Here is a 19,239-nt window from a genome sequence, read left to right as displayed (position 1 = left end):
GTCACCAAGTAGAACAAAATGTGGAGTGACTTGGAGAACAGAGTAACAATGGCATTTGTGAAACTGAGGCAACCACAAATGATTCAGTGAGTTTCTATTGTTTTCGGAAGGGCAGAGGCAGAAAAGACTAGGCTTTTAAGGCAAAACATACAGGATAATTGTGGCTACATAAATAATTGTCACTCTATGGTCTTCAAGGTGGTGAGATCACACTGTGATTTCAAAATTGCAACTTAGGTCCCAACCATAACCTGCATAACTGTAGAGTCCTCACCACTTTTCTTACTGTCTTCTTTGTCTGGTCCCCTGGATTTCTCATGGTGGGATGACAAGGCGGGAGGTTCTCACATAGACTCATCATGTCAGGCTGGGTTTCAACTCACAATGCTTCATGGAATCTGTCTGAATTTCTACTTTCAGTGCTCCCCCTAGGTCATCATTCCTATCTTTGCTGTTTCTCAGCTCCTAAGCTCTTAACTTCAGCATGCTCTATGCTCTGACCATACCACTGTTGTAGCTTCTCTGTGTGTGGGTCACAGGACTCCTGCCGCCAAGGTTCTTTCTTTTTTTCATCATCACTGAATAGATTTTTGGATGAATCCTTTCATCCTAATCTAAGCCCTCACTGATTTTGGAAGCTAAAAGAACCAAGCCGGGGTTCTTGGAATTGCTGTGGGCTGGAGGAAAAGAAAGTGAAATAATGGATTCTGTCACTTAATTTGATCCAATAGATTGCACACTCTGAGAAGGATTCTGTGACTTTGCTGCTTGAGTCCCATTGTTGCCATCCTTTGGTTTATACGCAGTTGTTCTTTCATTGGCCAGAGAGGCTTGTTCAAGACTGAGTCAAGAAACAGTCTCTACACCGTGCAGAGGCAGGTGATCTCATAGCCTTGATCTCATGGAGACAGGCAAAGATGAGCAGAGCCACCTCCAGCTAAGTGCAGTGGCAGAGCACGTAGTGGCAGAAGCCCTCATGTGGTAGAGCCCCAGCTTCTTACAGGAAAGTCTTTATTTATTATTGCCTTGCTAAGAAATGGTAAGAAGAAATTGGACTGACCTTTTGGAGCAGAATGAAGTTGTGTTATGCTTGCTGCCCACGCCTATCTTAGAGAGATACGGAGATACTTGGAGAGATTCTGAGTACAAGGTGTGGCTGATGCTGGAATCTGTTCTAATCCTGCCAATCTGTCCTATTGATGAATCTCATAAGAATCTCCATAAGTGTGTGCTCCTCTGTGTGTAGATGTAGGCCATGAGCACTTGAGCTGTGGCACTGGACTTAAAGACACCCATCTTATGTGACCATAGCGGGTTATATTAAGAGAGAATGGCTTGCTCTTTGAAACAGGACACCTTCCTCTTAAACCAACGTTAATGGTGTGTCTCAGTCACTACTACAGCAAGGAACTGTTGAACTGCAAGACGTGCTATAGATCAGAGGCAATAACAGTAGCTAAGGAGAAGATGATGTCCTGGAACACTGGACAGCCCTTATATTCTCTCTCCCCAACATGATTATGGGGTTCGTAGAGTGATCATGGGAGGGAGGAAGAGAAGGTGAAGAAAGACATTTTTGAAATAGATGCTATATCATCTCAGAGTCATTCATTGTTAATATTAAAAATAATTTGCTCTCAAACTATTGAATCAAGACCTATCAAGTATTCAAGTAATTCTTCTATAGGGTCTTTGAAGTCTTTGGTTGACCTCCCTGTAGTTCAACCATCTGCTACTCTATGTCACAATCCCATTTCTGGACGCAGCTCAGGTTTTCCTTCTGCCTAGAGACCTCTTAGCACCTATTAAATCAGTGGATACAAACCAAGTTAGGGAGAGGTTGCAGGTAGGGCCTTGAGGCTATAGTTCAGGTAGGGCTTAGCAGGTAGGGCCTTGAGGTTAGCTTTACAGTAGTATTTTTGGAAACATGCTTGCATACTGCATACATTTACATGTTCCTATCCATGTAATAATTCATTCAGTAAATTAAGAAAAAATGGCAGCGCTCTTATTATTATTATTATTTTAGCGGAGGAGACGCAGGCTAAGAAGGCCTGGATGTCTTGCATGAGGTCATGCAAGTGAACGTTGCTAAGCAAGGGTTTGAACCCAGGTCTTTTGACTCAAAACTGGTGCTGCTTCCATGACTGCAGGCTGCTTCTCAGCATCAGAACCAGCCCTTATCAAAACCATGAAGTTGATGGAGTTGTCTTTGGGCTTTCACTGTTATTCCCTGTACCTTTTACTCTCATCCAAAGCCAGAGATCCAATATATGTTTTCTGTTAAGTCTGTTGGCTCTCATATGTGATGAAATAGAAAAAAGACATAGGCTTTGGAATCAATATTGACACAAGTAGGGTTGGCTTTATGGGCTTACAAGCCATGCACTTGCCCAGGATGCTGCCCCCGAGAAATTTGTACTTGGTTTAATGCTCTGCTGTCTCTGTCTTGAAATTCTTCATAATCTGTTGAACACCAGGTCCTACATTTTTATGTTACACTGGGCTCTGTAAATGAATTAGCTGGTTCTGCTAATAAGTTTAGGACTTTGGTTACATTTCTTAATTTCTCTGGACCTCAGTTTTCACATCTGTAAATTAGAGCCAATACAGTTATCCATGTCTCAAAGTGTTCTTGGGAAGAATAAATCAGATAGAATAGCAAATTGGCTAATAAGCTTTTGTACATGCGCACAAAAGATTTGTCCTCACTAAATCTTAACCTATTTACATCTAATCTAGATGGAAACCTCTTCACTAATGCCTTACCAGGGGAGCACTAAAACATTTGTTATATCTATGCAGAACTTAGTTTTGTGCAAGGGAAGATGGTTATTTAGATTTTGCTGTTGTGAGAGCAGATTAAACAACAAGGGAAAAAATTCCCTTTTCATGCACCTGTTACTAGTTTGAACAAATGTGTAGACTTGGTAAACAGGGTGATGAGGAAAACAAATGCTGCAGCAGAAACATTGACTGAGAAATCAGTCAGTTCCCATGACTCCCCAGCCAATACCAGGAGCACTCATACCTCTCAGAGCAGCACTGAGTTTGCTCAGCTATGGTTAGCCCTGGCCCTGGCCCAGTGTAAGATGAACAATCAAAACAAAACAAAACAAACAGACAAACTAGAAAATCAATGTAAAGAAGAGAAGAGAATGCAGAAACTAAGGTCTAAAACTAAGGATGTTTTTAAAACTTTGTGTCTAGGACTGGTCTAGCTACTTCAAATATATTATTTCATTTAAACTTCCTAGAAACTCCAGGAGGTAGGTAATATTAGTAGCATTTTGTAGATGAGGAAACTAAGCTCACAGAATACTTACAACTTCAGAGTACCCCATTGAATTGACAGTGTTTAGAATACAAACTATTTGAAAAGAACAGAACTAGATGAGATAATCAAGGTTGTCTAGACACTGATGTCAAATGTATTGCATCTCATGTCTTAACTGTAATTTTTTTTGGTAGGGCTGTGCTATAGTTTGCATATTTGTGCCTTCCCAAACTCACGTTAAAATTAAATCTTCAATGTGGTGGCATTGAGAGGTGGGGCCTTTAAGAGGTGATTGAATCATGAGGACTCTGCCCTCACTAATGGATTAACCCATTCATGGATTAATGGATTAGTGGGATAATGGATTAATGGGTCATCATGGGAGGGGAATTGGTGGCTTTATTATAAGAGGAAAAGAGACCTGAGTGAGCACATTAGCATGCTAAGTCCCCTCACTTTGTGATACCCTGTGCCACCTCAGGACTCTGCAGACAGTCCCCACCATCAAGAAAGCCCTCACCAGATGTGACTCCTTGGTCTTGGACTTCTCAGCCCCCATAACTATAAGAAATAAATCCTTTTTCTGTAGCATGCATCAGTATCTCCTGGAAGGCTTTTACAGCATAGGTTGCTGAGCATCACTCACAGAATTTTTGATGCAGTCGGTCTGAGATGGGGCCTGAGAATTTGCAGGTCCCTAGCTGAGGCCAATGCTGCTGTCTGGGCCCACCCTGTGAGGGCTTCCTATTGGTAACTTTCTTGACCATTGATCTGATTCCTCTTAAAATGAAATGAAATTATTCAAACATGCATTTTAAAAATCATTCAGATTTATTTTTTTTAATGTCTGTCAACAGCATGGGATTTGTCAATAAGTTCTGAAAATTGCATCAAAAATTGTTTAATTACTTCTTGTTTTGGCGGCACATGTATGAAAATTGGAATGATACAGAGAAGATTAGCATGGCCCTGGTGCAAGGATGACATGGAAATTCACGAAGCATTCGTTGTTGTTTGGAACTCTTCTGCATTGTTGGTGGGAACATAAAATGATGCAACCATTATGGAAAATACTATGGAGGTTCCCCCCAAAATTAAAAATAGAATTATCATGAGATCCAGCAATCTATTTTTGGAAATATATCCAAAATAAATTAAAGCAGGATCTTGAAGAGGTATTTGCATACCTATATTCATTGTAGCATCATTCACAATAACCAAGAGGTGGAAGTAACCTAAATGTTCGATGACAGGTGAATGGATAAAGAAATGTGGCATATACATACAATGAAATATTATTCAACTTAGAAAGAGGAAATACCATCCTTTTTTATTGTGTAGCACGTGCTACCACATGAATAAATCTTGAGGATATTATAGTAAGTGAAATAAGCCAGTCACAGAAAAGACACATACTGTGTGATTCCATTCATATAAAGTATCAAAAATAGGCAAACTCGTAGAAACACAAAGTAGAATGGTTGTTTCCAGGGTTTGCAGAGAGCGGAAAACTAGAGTTGGTGTTCAATGGTTATAGAGTTTCAGTTTTACAAGGTGAAGAAGTTGTAGAGATCGGTTGCAAAACAATATGAATATACTGAACACTACAGAGCTATATACTTAAAAATGATGAAGAGGGTAAATTTTACACTGTGTGTATTTTATCACAATTTTAAAAATTGTTTATGTAAAGATAACACCTTCCCTGTAGGGCATAGCCAATCCTTTGTTTTAAACATGTCTAGAGAGAAGTGGAGAGGGACTCTCCTTGTGGCCACTCTAATGGGAGGCAGCTATTTATTCTAACTCCAGTCTTAGCAAGTCCCATGTTCTCGGTGGATCTTGCCTCTCCAAGGTCCTTCTTTAAAGTATGGGTGCTGGGTCCAAGTCAAATCTTCTAATCTGGCCTGTGATGTGACCTGGGTAGTAAGGATTTTTGAAAGCTCCTTGGAGCTTGAATTGTAGCCATGGCTAATAGGGCATTGGTTGGGTCAGTGATTTGTCACTTTGGGAAGTTTAAAAATGATCTTCTTGAGGGTCTTGTCAAACTATATATGCTGAAGTCTTCTCCATTCTCTTCCTCACTATCCCAGGTAATTCTGATTACCACCATCACCCCTCCCTCAACTAATATAAGAAATATAATATTAGAAAGCCCTTTGCAGAGAAAATATATTCATGAACCTCAGTTACAGGAGCTTGAGTTCATTGTACCTCATCAGGTCCTTATTGAGATTGGTAAGACAGTCATAGTTTAGGCTGCACATGTACACATAGCCCACCTATCCTTTTTCATCTTCAGAGTCAGTCAAAGCTTACAGGTAAAATATAGCACTGGGGCTTAAAATCAGACTGCTGAATGATAACAAAACTTCATTACTTTATTTAGAAATTAAGTTTGACAGGCTATGAATAATTTAGATGATCTGAAGAACAAAGGAATAACATTTAATTATAAGTTCAACATTTGTGTGGAGTTATTAAGCCCTGCCAAGGGTTATTTTCCTTGACTTCCTAAAAATCAGTGGTGTCAGAGGGAACTTGAAACATCCTGGGGATTTTAGCTGTAGTGTCAGGGCATGCTTAGGATAAAATAATCCCAAGCGGAAACAATGTTCTACATACGTAGTCATTGTAAGCCAGTTTAGATACCCATGAGATCAGAAATTTGGCAGTACAGCAGACAGGGAGCTTGCCAACTTAATGCTGTTTAATATTAATTAAATTTAATATAACCCAGTTATATATTTTTCAGATATTCCCAGGCAGAATTCCAGAAAAGAAGAAATAAATCTATATTCATATGATACATAGTTAAATTATGTTATTGAAATTTATTCATAATTATACATTCACATTATGTAACATATATTATCATATCTTCTAATTTTCTGAACATTTCTAGAATAACTGAAAAGGAAGAATGGATTACCAATCAATAATTTTCATGAAATAGAAAACTTTACTTGTGTACTGATACAAGTATTATTCATACAAATACAAATTCTCTGTATACAATAAAGAAGGCTAAAATAATGCTACATGTCCTCCACAATAAACATGCAGAAGTGAGAGCAATTAAAGTTGCCCAGAATTTTGTGAGAAGATAACATAGAGGAGGTGATTACTTGGCTGTGTTTTAAAGCATTTCTAAGACTATCCGATACTACTAGGAAACACCATTACTGAAGTGGTGCTACCTTGGAAAGGTATCCAGTAACACTTAAAGAACAAAGGATGATAACAATCTTGGTGGATATTCACTGCATCAAAACTTTGATGGCTTTCTCTTTAGGATGATGATCACATCTTACATATGCAGTAAAACTGTCATTGTTCCTTTGTCCTCTGGTACAAGTGTGTGATATTTACAACAGGGCAAGAAGTATCCAGTTTCTACTGAGTATCCCAATTTCTGTTACAGTCTTTCTAATATTTAGATGATTAATAATTAATGAAACGTATAGAAAATTAAATTTGGCTTCTCAGCATTGGCTTTAATGTAGCAGACACACTGGTTGTACACACGGGAGAGAGTGGAAAATGTTGTGGCTACAGGGTCATAGAACCTGGGTCTATGATCCTTGTCATGTCCTAAAACTCACCCCACAGACCACAGATTTTGTTAGATATAAGATAGTGGATAAATCTATACTTCACAAGCTGGAATTATTAATAAATTCAGTGGAGAGTTTTGAAAATATGCAGATTCTCAAGAATGATTAGTCCACAATTTATGTATGAAGTAAGCCCTAGGAACGTGCATGTATAAAAATCGTCCAGAAGAGATTGTGGCTTCCAACCAAGATGGGATAACAGAAACTATGTTAACTCTTCTGCAGAAACTAAAAAACTAGATGAAACATATGACACAGTGATTTTTAAAATGTTAAATATCAGACAACAGAAGGCAATAACTCCTGAGAGATAGAAAACAAATGAGGTGAATCCTGCAATTATCTCAGCTAACTGCTTTGAGAGAATTTCCAGGTTGTATTGCTAGTGGGAGGGATCCAGATTGAGCCTGGTGGTCTCTGCACATTGGGGAAGTCGACTTGGGAATATAAGGAAGCTGAAGTGTCTAGAGTTTACAGGGTAAAGTACCAGATAAGAGAAAGTAGTACACAGAGAGGACTCTGAAAAACTGCAGAGTTCTCCCTCTAGTCTTCATTTGAGTACTGATTGGTTGCACACATGTAGAAAAGTATACAAGGACAAGGAAAAAGGCAACATCAACTCTTGATAAAAACTCTCAGCAAACCAGAATGAAAAAGAAAACACACTCAACTTATTAAAGGGCCTTTGTGAAAACCTATAGTTAACATTATACTTAAAAATGGAAAAATTATTTTTCTTTAAAATCAGGACCAAGAAAGGATTATCTGCTCTCATCACTTCTACTTGATGCTGTGCTGGATGTTCTAACTAGTGCAAGTAGGCAAGAAAAAGAAAAAAAGTGCATCCAGATTGAAAAGAGGTACAAACAAGAGCTGGTTCCATTCCTTCTGAAACTATTCCAATTAATAGAAAAAGCGGGAATCCTCCCTAATTCATTTTATGAGGCCAACATCATCCTGATACCAAAGCCTGGCAGAGACACAACAACAACAACAAAAAGAGAATTTTAGACCAATATCCCTGATGAACATCATTGCAAAAATCCTCAATAAAATACTGGCAAACTGAATCCAGCAGCACATCAAAAAGCTTATCCACCACAATCAAATTGGCTTCATCCCTGGGATGCAAGGCTGGTTCAACATAAGCAAATCAATAAATGTAATCCAGCATATAAACAGAACCGAAGACAAAAACCACATGATTGTCTCAATATATGCAGAAAAGGACTTCGACAAAATTCAACAGCCCTTCATGCTAAAATCTCTCAATAAACTAGGTATTGATAGGACGTGTCTCAAAATAATAAGAGCTATTTATGACAAACCCACAGTCAATATCATACTGAATGGGTAAAAACTGGAAGCATTCCCTTTGAAAACTGGCACAAGACAGAGATACCCTCTCTCACCACTCCTATTCGACACAGTGTTGGAAGTTCTGGCAAGCGCAATTAGGAAAGAGAAAGAAATAAAGCATGTTCAATTAGCAAAAGAGGAAGTCAAATTGTCCCTGTTTGCAGATGACATGATTGCATATTTAGAAAACCCCATCGTCTCAGTCCAAAATCTCCTTAAGCTGATAAGAAACTTCAGCAAAGTCTCAGGATACAAAATCAATGTGCAAAAATCACAAGCATTCCTATACACCAATAACAGAGAACCAAACCATGATGAACTCCCATTCACAATTGCTTCAAAGAGAATAAAATACCTAGGAATCCAACTTATAAGAGATGTGAAGGACCTCTTCAAGGAGAACTACAAACCACTGCTCAATGAAATAAAAGAGGGCACAAACAAATGGAAGAACATACCATGCTTATGAATAGGAAGAATCAATATTGTGAAAATGGCTATACTGCCCAAGGTAATTTGTAGATTCAATGCCATCCCCATCAAGCTACCAATGACTTTCTTCATGGAATTGGAAAAAAAGTACTTTAAAGTTTATATGGAACCAAAAAAGAGCCCACATTGCCAAGACAATCCTAAGCCAAAAGAACAAAGCTGGAGGCATCATGCTACCTGACTTCAAACTATACTACAAAGCTACAGTAACCAAAACAGCATGGTACTGTTACCAAAACAGAGATACAGACCAATGTAACAGAACAGAGCCCTCAGAAATAATACCACACATGTACAACCATCTGCTCTTTGACAAACCTGACAAAAACAAGAAATGGGTAAAGGATACCCTATTTAATAAATGGTCCTGGGAAAACTGGCTAGCCATATGTAGAAAGCTGAAACTGGATCCCTTCCTTACACCTTATATAAAAATCTATTCAAGATGGATTAAAGACTTAAATGTTAGACTTAAAACCATAAAAACCCTAGAAGAAAACCTAGGCAATACCATTTAGGCCATAGGCATGGGCAAGGACTTAATGACTAAAACACCAAAAGCAATGGCAATAAAAGCCAAAATTGACAAATGGGATGTAATTAAACTAAAGAACTTCTGCACAGCAAAATAAACTACCATCAGAGTGAACAGGCAACCTACGTAATGGGAGAACATTTTTACAATCTACCCATCTGACGAAGAGCTAATATCCAGAATCTACAAAAAACTTAAACAAATTTATAAGAAAAAAAACAAACAACCCTATCAAAATGTGGGCAAAGGATATGGACTGACACTTCTCAAAAGAAGACATTTATGCAGCCAACAGACACATGAAAAAACGCTCATTATCACTGACCATCAGGGAAATGCAAATCAAAACCACAAAGAAATACCATCTCACACCAGTTAGAGTGGCGATCATTAAAATGTCAGGAAACAACAGGTGCTGGAGAGGATGTGGGGAAATAGGAATGCTTTTACATTGTTGGTGGGACTGTAAACTAGTTCAACCATTGTGGAAGACAGTGTGGCGATTCCTCAAGGATCTAGAACTAGAAATACCATTTGACCCATCCATTCCATTACTGGGTATATACCCAAAGGATTATAAATCATGCTGCTATAAAGACACACGCACAAGTAGGTTTATTGTGGCACTATTCACAATAGCACAGACTTGGAACCAACCCAGATGTCCATCAATGATAGACTGGATTAAGAAAATGTGGCACATATACACCATGGAATACTATGCAGTCATAAAAAAGGATGAGTTCATGTCCTTTATAGTGACATGGATGAAGCTGGAAACCATCATTCTGAGCAAACTGTCACAAGGACAGAAAGCCAAACACCGTATGTTCTCACTTATAGGTGGGAATTGCACAATGAGAACACATGAACACAGGGTGGGGAATATCACACACTGGGACCTGTCTTGAGGTTGGGGGAGGGGGAAGGGATAGCATTAGGAGATATACCTAATGTAAATGATGAGTTAACGGGTGCAGCACACCAACATAGCACATGTATACATATGTAACAAACCTGCATGTTGTGCACATGTGCCCTAGAACTTAAAGTAAAATAAAAATAAAATAAAATAAAAAGTCTCAAATTCAATAGTAAAAAGCAACAGTCCAATCAGAAAATGGGCAAATGACAAACAGATATCTCACCAAGAAGGATATACAGATAGTAAAAAAACATGTGAAAAGATACTCGACATAATTAGCCATGGGAAAATGCAAAATAAAACCACAACGAGATATCACTACACACCAAAAAAAAAAAGAAAAAAAAAAAAAGGAAGAAAGAAAATGGTGAGGTAAACCTGTCTTTACTTGCAGGCAGCCTCATTTTTTAAGTAGATAATCTCATGGAGTTTATGTAACAGTTATTTGAACTAATAATTAAGTTTAGCAAAGTTGCAAGATAGAAGACTAACATACAAAATTCAATTGTATTTAAATATGTTAGCAATAAATACTTGGAAATTGAAATAAATATAATTATTAACAGCATATAAACATGAAATACTTAGGAGCAGCAGGTAGGAAGAAGAATATAATAATATATTCAAGTATATAATAATATTCTTAAAATTTGCACAGCATATTCTACTAGCTCTGTAGATATTGGATGTTAGTGGTGAGTGTTGATTATTAAATGAGATAGAAGCATGCGCAGAAAATGAGGAACAAAGTATGACACTTATATTGGGAATTTTGTAATGCTAGTAAAAAATATACATGGTTTTCAAGCACCCCCCTTCCTCCAAGTCATGGTTTCTTTTAGAATTTGGTATTGTAGAAACATTTCTTTCTGTGGAGAATAATGCAAGCTATGCGATTTGTTCTATTTCCATTGCTGCTGTGGCTAGCTGAAAGCTCAGAGTCAATGATGAATTATACTCTTTATAATTATAAAATACCTATCAATTTTATATCTGACTATATTAGCTCTGCTGCGGAAACTAAAAAACTAGACAAAACATGACACAATAATTTTTAAAACAGTAGATATCAGACAACAGAAGGCAATAACTCCTGAGAGACAGAAAACAAATGAGGTGAGCCCTGCAATTATTTCAGCTAAGTGCTTTGAGAGAATTTCCAGGTTGTGTTGTTGGTGGGAGGGATCCAGATTAAGCCTGGTGGTTTGGATGTGTATCTGATGTGTAGATATCTGATGTATCTTTCCTTTAGTGCTAGTTTTTTGTTTCAGTTAAATTTCTTATAAACTGTCTATTTCTTATGGAAAAGAGAGAAAAAATAATGTATACACATTATAAATATATGTGTAATTGCATGTTATATATATATTACATGTATATATGTATATTTCCATGTACATATATATGTACATAGAAAACCCTAGCTACATATTTATCCACATTCACTCAATAAACATGTAGGAACTACTGAGGCAGATTTTTAAAAAACCATATCTGGAAACTAGCCTCGTTATTGTACACTCATCCAGCATTTGTGAGTGTGTGTGTGTGTATGTGAGTCTATTTGCGTGTCTGTGTCTACCTTGATTCCATCGAATCTCATTCTTTAGGGACATTGGGTTGAAAGAAAATCCATCCTTCTTTGGCCAAGGAGGATGAGGCGTTAGTTAATTAAATTCCTTGTAGGCGTTTTTCCTGATGCAATAATACTAAATCCAGGGATAAGTTGTCTTGGCAACTGCTTTGGCAACTGTTACTAACGTGCTTTTTAGGCTTGTGAATAAACATATTTGAGAATGTAAATCACAAGCTGAGGCTCAACAGATTTTTTTTTCTTGTTCTTCCAAAGAAACTGGACACTAATTGATAATACAGTGTACTTCCATTTGTGTTTGAATAATGCGGCAACATTTCTAGCACAGTCTTTGGATGATTACATATATTATTCATGTTTTCAAAATGTAATGAAGATGCATACTTAATATCAGTTTTCCAATTAAACTTTATAACCAAGCTCAGAGATGGTAATAGTTTTTGGCAGAGATTTTTAATTTTCTTCAAATGCTTTCTTGGGATTCACAAAACAGCTTCAAGCATAAACATGTCTAGCTTGGGGGAAAGGGAGGGGCAAAGACAATGCAAATGTGATGACATACATATGCAAAAATTATTGTGGTGATGAATCTGGCAAAAATTTGACTATAGTCCTTTTTCTCTGGTAATTTCTTTTTAATTAAAAAAATACCTTTTAGCATTCAATGCACTGAAAAAGTTGGCTAGCGAGTCAATTTGTTAACTATCAATTTTGCGGCCAGCTAATGTGCACTGATGTCCTTTCTTAACACTAAAATAATATGTACCAATAGAACTATTTTAGTGGATAATAAAGTAATCCTCACTTACAGAGGCTTCATATTGAGTTCTTTACAGAATCCTAGGGAATTAAACAATTATGCAAGAGTAAAAGGGGCCCAAGATAATTTTGTCTGAATATGTCACCTTATAGAAATGGGTATTGAGATTCAGATAAATCATAAATATCCTAAGCCTATGGTTAACTATGATCAGGCCGTGTGTTCTCCAATGTAACATCATAGCAGCCTTCTCTGAACATATTTCTGGCCAAAACAACCCCTTCATAATATTTTTTCTTCCTTATGGAGATGACATGGTATGGTTTAAAAATATGGACTTCTGGGTTATATAGATGTTGGTTTAAGTTTGGATTACTTACATTGAAAACAACAACAACAACTAACTTCCATAATCTGGATGCTCATCTAATTCTTATGATCAGGTAGTGACTTTCCTGTCTATAAAATACGTGGAGGCTTTCTACCAGTTGGAGCTTATAAAGATGACAAAGGGCTAAAAAATTCCATAGAGAGCTTCAACAGTAGACTCAATCAAGCTGAAGAAAGAATCAATGAGCTCAAAGACAGGTCATTTGAAATTACCCAGTCAGAGGAACAAAAAGGAAAAAAAAAAAAGAGTAAAGAAAGCCTGTGGGAATTATAGGACACCATCAAGCAAAACACTAAAGATGACAAAGGAAATTTGTGAGACACTGATCCCACTCTGCCATGAGAACTTTATAAAGCGTACAACACATGATTATAGTCAATAGCTCTACAGAACAAAACGTGTTTTACAATTGGTTTTCATTTAGTGCCCACCGGTGAACTGTTTCATTTTGGGTTGCTAAGGAAGAGGCTGCTGGCTTGTTCTGTCTGAATCTTTTTCTCTGTGACCCACTTTGCTCTTTTTCCATGTAGCTTATTGGGTAACAAAAACCCTGCTTCTTAGTTCTTTGTATGTCACAGTTTAAAAAGCCTGCAAGATACTACAGCTCTCTCTCTAGCACAATGTGTTTAGCTCTTTTTTTTAAGTCCAGCACTTCTGAAGTATATGATATGTTCCTTCAAAGAGAGTCACTTACCAGGGCAATACTGTTCAATAGAACTTTGATGGAAATGTTCTGTGTCTGCACTGACCACTATGTTAGCTACTAGCCTCATGTGACTATTGAGCATTTGACATATGCCTACAGTGATGGAGGAGCTGAATGTTTAATTTTACTTAATTTACATTTAAGTTTAAATAGCCATATGTGAATAGAGCCTACTATATGGTACAGTGCAGGTCTACAAGTTGAGTAGAGATATATGGGTAGCCTGGTTCTCTATCGCCCTTTCTTCCCACTTTCCTCACCTCTTTCTACTTCAAGTTTTTTGTCTACATGATAAAGTAATCTAGGCCAAATAGCATTCCTAGTGTTATTATTCCAAGGAATCATATGTGCTTTTTAATGGAATCCTTTTTGGGGCAGTCTAAACTGGAAAAACAAGAATTTCAAGCTCGGTAGAATCCTGGTAGGGAAAATCCTTTGAGGTTAAAGTGGTTATCTTGTGTCCCTCAAACCACACCTGTGGATAATTATTCACTGCCAGTTTAGAACACAGGCCTAGTTGAGCATCACCATTATTATTGATGTTGATATTTCTTGATCTGCTATAGTAATATCTTACCCTCTTTAAATAATCTGATATATGTTTTAAGACAAATAGCTTTTACTATTTTATTTTCTTCTGGAGAAAGGATCTCACTCTGTTGCCCAGGCTGGAGTGCAGTGGTATGCCATCACAGCTCACTGTAGCCTTGAACTTCCGGCCTCAAGTGATCTTTCTGCCTTGTCCGCCCAAAGTGCTAGAATTACAGGCATGAGCCACCGCACTTGGATGGGACTCTGACATAATTTGGGTGTTGTCCCCCTCCAGTCTCATGTCAAAATGTAAGCCCCAATGTTGGAGGTGGGGCCTGGTGGGAGGTGATTGGATCATGAGTGCAGATTTCCCTCTTGATACTGTCATCACAATAGTGAGTTCTCATGAGATCTGGTTGTTTAAAAGGGTGTGGCACCTCCCATCCCTCTCTCTTGCTCCTGTCCCAGCCATGTGATGTGCCTACTTCCACTTTGCCTTCGGCCATGATTGTAACTTTCCTGAGGCTGCCTGGAAACCAAGCAGATGCCAGCATCATCCTTCCTGTATAGCCTTCAGAACCATGAGCCAATTAAACCTCTTTTCTTTATAAATTACCCAGTCTCAGGTATTTTATTACAGCAATGCAAGAACACACTAATATAGACTGTATTCTAAAAACAGGTAACAATTTCATTTTTCCAGCTCTGCTCATCCATTTCTAGTCCCCCATTCCCATGAGTTACGTAAATACAGATAGCACCTGCACCACAATAGTTTCTTTAAATCTTGTGCTCATTCACTGCAGGAACACCACACTTCCTTCTAGTAGTACTGTAGGAAAACAAAAAGAAACAAGATGAACACCGGCATGCGTTTTCTGGGGTGTAGCCCTTAGAACGGTATCCTAGTTTCAGTACAAATTTCTCTCTTTCATGTTTGGTGTCTGGCTTGGAGATTTTTTGCGGGGAGAAATTTTTGTATCTCTGCTTCTGAAGTCAATCCTTTAACAGTATTTGTGTGTGTGTGTGTGTGTGTGTGTGTGTGTGTGTGTGTGTGTGTGTCTGTGGATAAGGTCTCACTATACTGCTCAGGCCAGTCTTGACTCCTGGCCTCAAGTGATCCTTCTACCCTGGCCTTCGCTTGAACATTGATATTTGAGTACATGACCTGTATCATTGAAGACCAGCTCCGTTCCATCAAGATTTGGCTTTCTAGACCCTAGCTGGCTCATCGCTCCGTCAAGTAAGAATCAAAGGTCAGAGCCTTCTTGAGAGCTGAGTACAGGGCTGTTGTCTAAAGCTGTAGTGCAATCAATTACACCCTAAAGTGGTACCCAAATGTACCATTTAACTTACCACGATGACTGCACTGGTCCATTCCGCAATGTTGCCAACTCCTCTTAGCTGCCTAAAAGATCCTTTTTAATGCTTTTTTCTAATGGTCTGAACAGTCTGATTTTTTGTACCTTCATAAAATCCTTCACATCTAGAGTGGTGTGGTACCAAAATAATTTCTGCTCCACTGATCACTCACTGATGAGCAATTTGATCAATTAGCTGAACATTTAAAGAAAATTGTAGTGTTGATAAAGAAAACTAATCTCCACTCATTAAATTAATATTTTGGTGCTGTTTTAGAACTTCTGTTTGGGCACATTTTTTACAGCAATAAAAATTATTAGTGAGTTTTCATTATTAGCCTTCCTTGTAGATAAGGTAATTGAAGTGTAGGGAGTTTACGTAAATTCTGCAAGACTTCACAGCATATAGTGGTAGAGTTGGCACACAAAACCAGGTCTCTCTGGCCCCAGTTACACATATTTCAACTTAACACACATTTAATCCAGTTGAAAAAGCAGACGTATGTGAAGAATGTGATTCATACATTCATACCTGATATTTAGATTCCAGGTGCCTTTACCAGTGAGTCTAATCTATTCATTATAGCCGACCTGACAAGACTTGGAAATTAAGATATTTGTCTGAATTAGTTTGTGTCTTTGAAGAAAATGTATTTCTTTAATGGTATCACAAAGTCCAATTTTTCATGAAGTAAAAATTTCTATCAGCCAATTCATCCTCATTATGAAGTTAAAAAAATGTATATGCAGCTGGGTGCGGTGGCTTATGCCTGTAATCCCAGCACTTTGGGAGGCCGAGGTGGGCAGATCACCTGAGGTTGGGAGTTCGAGACCAGTCTGACCAACATGGAGAAACCCCGTCTCTACTAAAAATACAAAATTAGCCAGGCGTGGTGGCACATGCCTGTAATTCCAGCTACTCAAGAGGCTGAGGCAGGAGAATTGCTTGAACCCAGGAGGTATAGGTTGCAGTGAGCCGAAATCGCGCCATTGCGCTCTAGCTGGCAGCAAGAGTGAAACTCTGCCTCAAAAAAAAAAAAAAAAAAAAAAAAAAAAAAAAAGTGTATGCTTGTATAATATATGTATGTGGGTATTTTGTTTCCCATATACACACATATAAGTCCAGTCTTGAAATTTGATATTTGTTCCTGAATTTTTCTTTTAGGATGGAAAGGAATTTCATTTTCTGAAGATACTGATTTAAAACGTTGGTTTTCAATTTGAGTTTATCTAGCAGCTTGCCTTGTGGCTTTGACTAAGACAATTAATTCCTGGGCCCTCCAGTTGTCCACCTAAAAAATGGGAAGGAAAGCTGTATTACTGTTTTTATATATATTTTTTTCTCATGGAAGTAAAGACTTACAAGTGGATTTTTAAAATATATATTTTATTTGAAGTTCTGGGGTACATATGCAGAATGTGCATGTTACACATATCAACCCATCACCTAGGTATTAATCCCCACATGCATTAGCTATTTTTCCTGATGTGCTTCCTCCCCCAACCTCCCTGGGAGGCTCTGGTGTGTGTTGTTCCCCTCCCTATGTCCATGTGTTCTCAATGTTCAGCTCCCAATTATGCGTGAGAACATGTGGTGTTTGGTTTTCTGTTCCTGTGTTAGTTTGCTGAGGATGATGGCTTCCATTATAAGTGGATTTGACATAACCAATTCTATGTCCCTGAGTACCTTGTCCTCTCATGGCCTCTGCCACTTGCTATTCAACAGAGATAAATCAATCCTGCTCACGTAAACTCCACACCATACCCACTGTTCATGTCTGTATCTGTAGCATCGTCTTCATGGAGCATCCAGAATTCTCTTTTCCTTATAAATATTTATTTTCCAGAAATATCAGAATATACATAACAAGGAAAACCTAAGGCCATCTGAGATATATATATATATACCTGTTTTAAGGAAGCTGGTGTAAGTGTCGCTCCAGAGTGCCCACAAGGTGGCAGCGTCTCAGAACATTAGGCCAGCGGAATTACTGGGTCCTGGCCTTGGCGGTTGAACTGGGCTTCATAGCTCAGTTATACTGAGATAATAGGGTCAAGTGTCTGCCCAGTGATAGCTACTGCGAGGTCCACCAGCCTCTAGAAGTCTAGAAAACCAATTTTTAACAGTATTTTCTAAAAAGCAGTAGCAACATCACTCTTCCATTTTAGAGTACTTTATTCAGAAAAAAAAAAAAAAGCTTTCAGAATGCTTTATTTCACTTAAGAATGTAAAACCTACATTGGTGAGAAAAAAAAAAAAAAAAAGGAGGGAGTGGACTCTTCCTTATATTTTCCTGTCATTCAAAGTCATTGATTCTCAACCTCGACTTTACATTAGAATATTTTGGGGAACTTTTAAATCACTCTCTGGGATAAGGGCCCAGAGATTAATTTTTGAAAGCACTGTAAGTGATTCTAAAGGGCATTCGAGGTTGAGAATCATCTTTTCAATTCCTCTCCGTCCATTCATTCATTCACTCTCCATTTATTGCATACTTCCTCATGTCAGCTTTGAGCAAGGAAATGGTGATGATGTAAAATGAGATTCCACAATTGCCCCCAAAGACCTTGCAAGTTAGTAATTCAATTTAATGGAAGTCAATTCAGCAAACATTTATCAAGCTCCTAGAACATGACAGGTACTATGCTAGATACTGAAACGGCAGAGATGAGAGCAATTCCAGCTGCCTAGCATTTATATTCTAGTGGACAGTGTGTACAACTTAGTATCAGATGAGGCAGAATGTGGCATTATTCATCTTTTACCTTTCTATAACATTTCACAGTAACACAAAACATTTTAACCAACTTATATAACTTAAGCTATATAACCCAATAATTCTTGAGATTTGCAAGCAGCTAGCTATCATTATCTGAAGTTCAGAGAGGAGACTAACATGCTTTGCCAATATGAAGCAGAATAAGTCATCATATCCAAGCCTAGGGACTCTACGATCAGTGCTTACTGCCTCATTTATGCTAGGCGTGGGGCTCAGAAAAGAGTGGTAGATTTTGAATGCATAAGTGAAGGTATTTGTCTTACGGTATATTTGTGCATTTGTCTTGGAGATTTTATCTCTGAGAGAGTGAGTAGAGATCATTTCTGTCTACACATTTCCTGAGATACTTCCTCCACCTAATCAAAGGCCTTTTCTGCTCCAGTCTTAATGTATATATTCTTTCTATATGCTCTCCTTCTAACTTTCACCAAAATGGTGAGCTCTAAAATTGCTCTGGATGTCTATTTCTGTGAAGAGAAAACTGAAAACATTTAGTTCTATCAGCAGATCTGGTTGTCATCAACTGCTGTCAATCACAGAGAGCTTTAATGAGGGGAGTGAAAATTAGTCCAAATGTATGTAAAGAAGGCATACAAGTCTTATTTTTCAGAGATCTCCATTCTTTCAGCTAATAGAGTGTGAAGCCAAATGCCATCTGGATTAGGACTGGCACATGAGATAGTTGATCATGAACATGTTTTAAGAATTAACCTTATGGCAGATTTGGAGAGTTGACTCGTGAGGGAGTCAAGCGTGGGTGAATATCTTCCTTGTGTGGAGAACCAAAATGATATGGGCATCCTTTAGGGTCAATAAGCATAGGAAGATATTCCCGGGTAGCTTGTAAGTTTTATATTCCCACAATAGCAGAGAATCCACTCAGTGGTTGACTTCCAGATGATCCATGGCCT

General features: G+C 38.0%; 2 long non-coding RNA genes and 1 other non-coding gene across 8 annotated transcripts in view; 2 read left to right on the top strand and 1 right to left on the bottom strand.

The window, feature by feature from the left end:
• LOC105467967 (uncharacterized) overlaps positions 1–19,239 on the top strand; it is a 301,866-nt gene that overhangs the window by 272,286 nt on the left and 10,341 nt on the right. The window lies entirely within an intron of this gene.
• Positions 4,190–4,292, top strand: LOC112428663 (U6 spliceosomal RNA). Its single transcript, XR_003020720.1, has one exon. It is a non-coding gene; the product is annotated as a U6 spliceosomal RNA (small nuclear RNA).
• The window catches only part of LOC105492774 (uncharacterized), a 53,283-nt gene continuing 40,135 nt past the window's right edge, over positions 6,092–19,239 (bottom strand). For 2 of the 5 annotated variants that reach the window (XR_011606758.1, XR_011606759.1), the window contains exons 4-5: positions 17,457–17,653; positions 6,092–16,840 (exon numbers count right to left, since the gene is read on the bottom strand). This is a non-coding gene — a long non-coding RNA (uncharacterized lncRNA). The remainder of the gene's footprint in view (positions 16,841–17,456; positions 17,654–19,239) is intronic. The other 3 variants (XR_011606761.1, XR_011606762.1, XR_011606760.1) reach the window with 3 other exon arrangements.

This window comes from Macaca nemestrina, chromosome 8 (genome assembly GCF_043159975.1).
Source record: "Macaca nemestrina isolate mMacNem1 chromosome 8, mMacNem.hap1, whole genome shotgun sequence".
In the NCBI taxonomy this organism is placed as follows: Eukaryota; Metazoa; Chordata; class Mammalia; order Primates; family Cercopithecidae; genus Macaca; species Macaca nemestrina.
The sequence above is the reverse complement of the archived record's forward strand: the minus strand, read 5'-3'. Positions and strand labels throughout refer to the sequence as shown.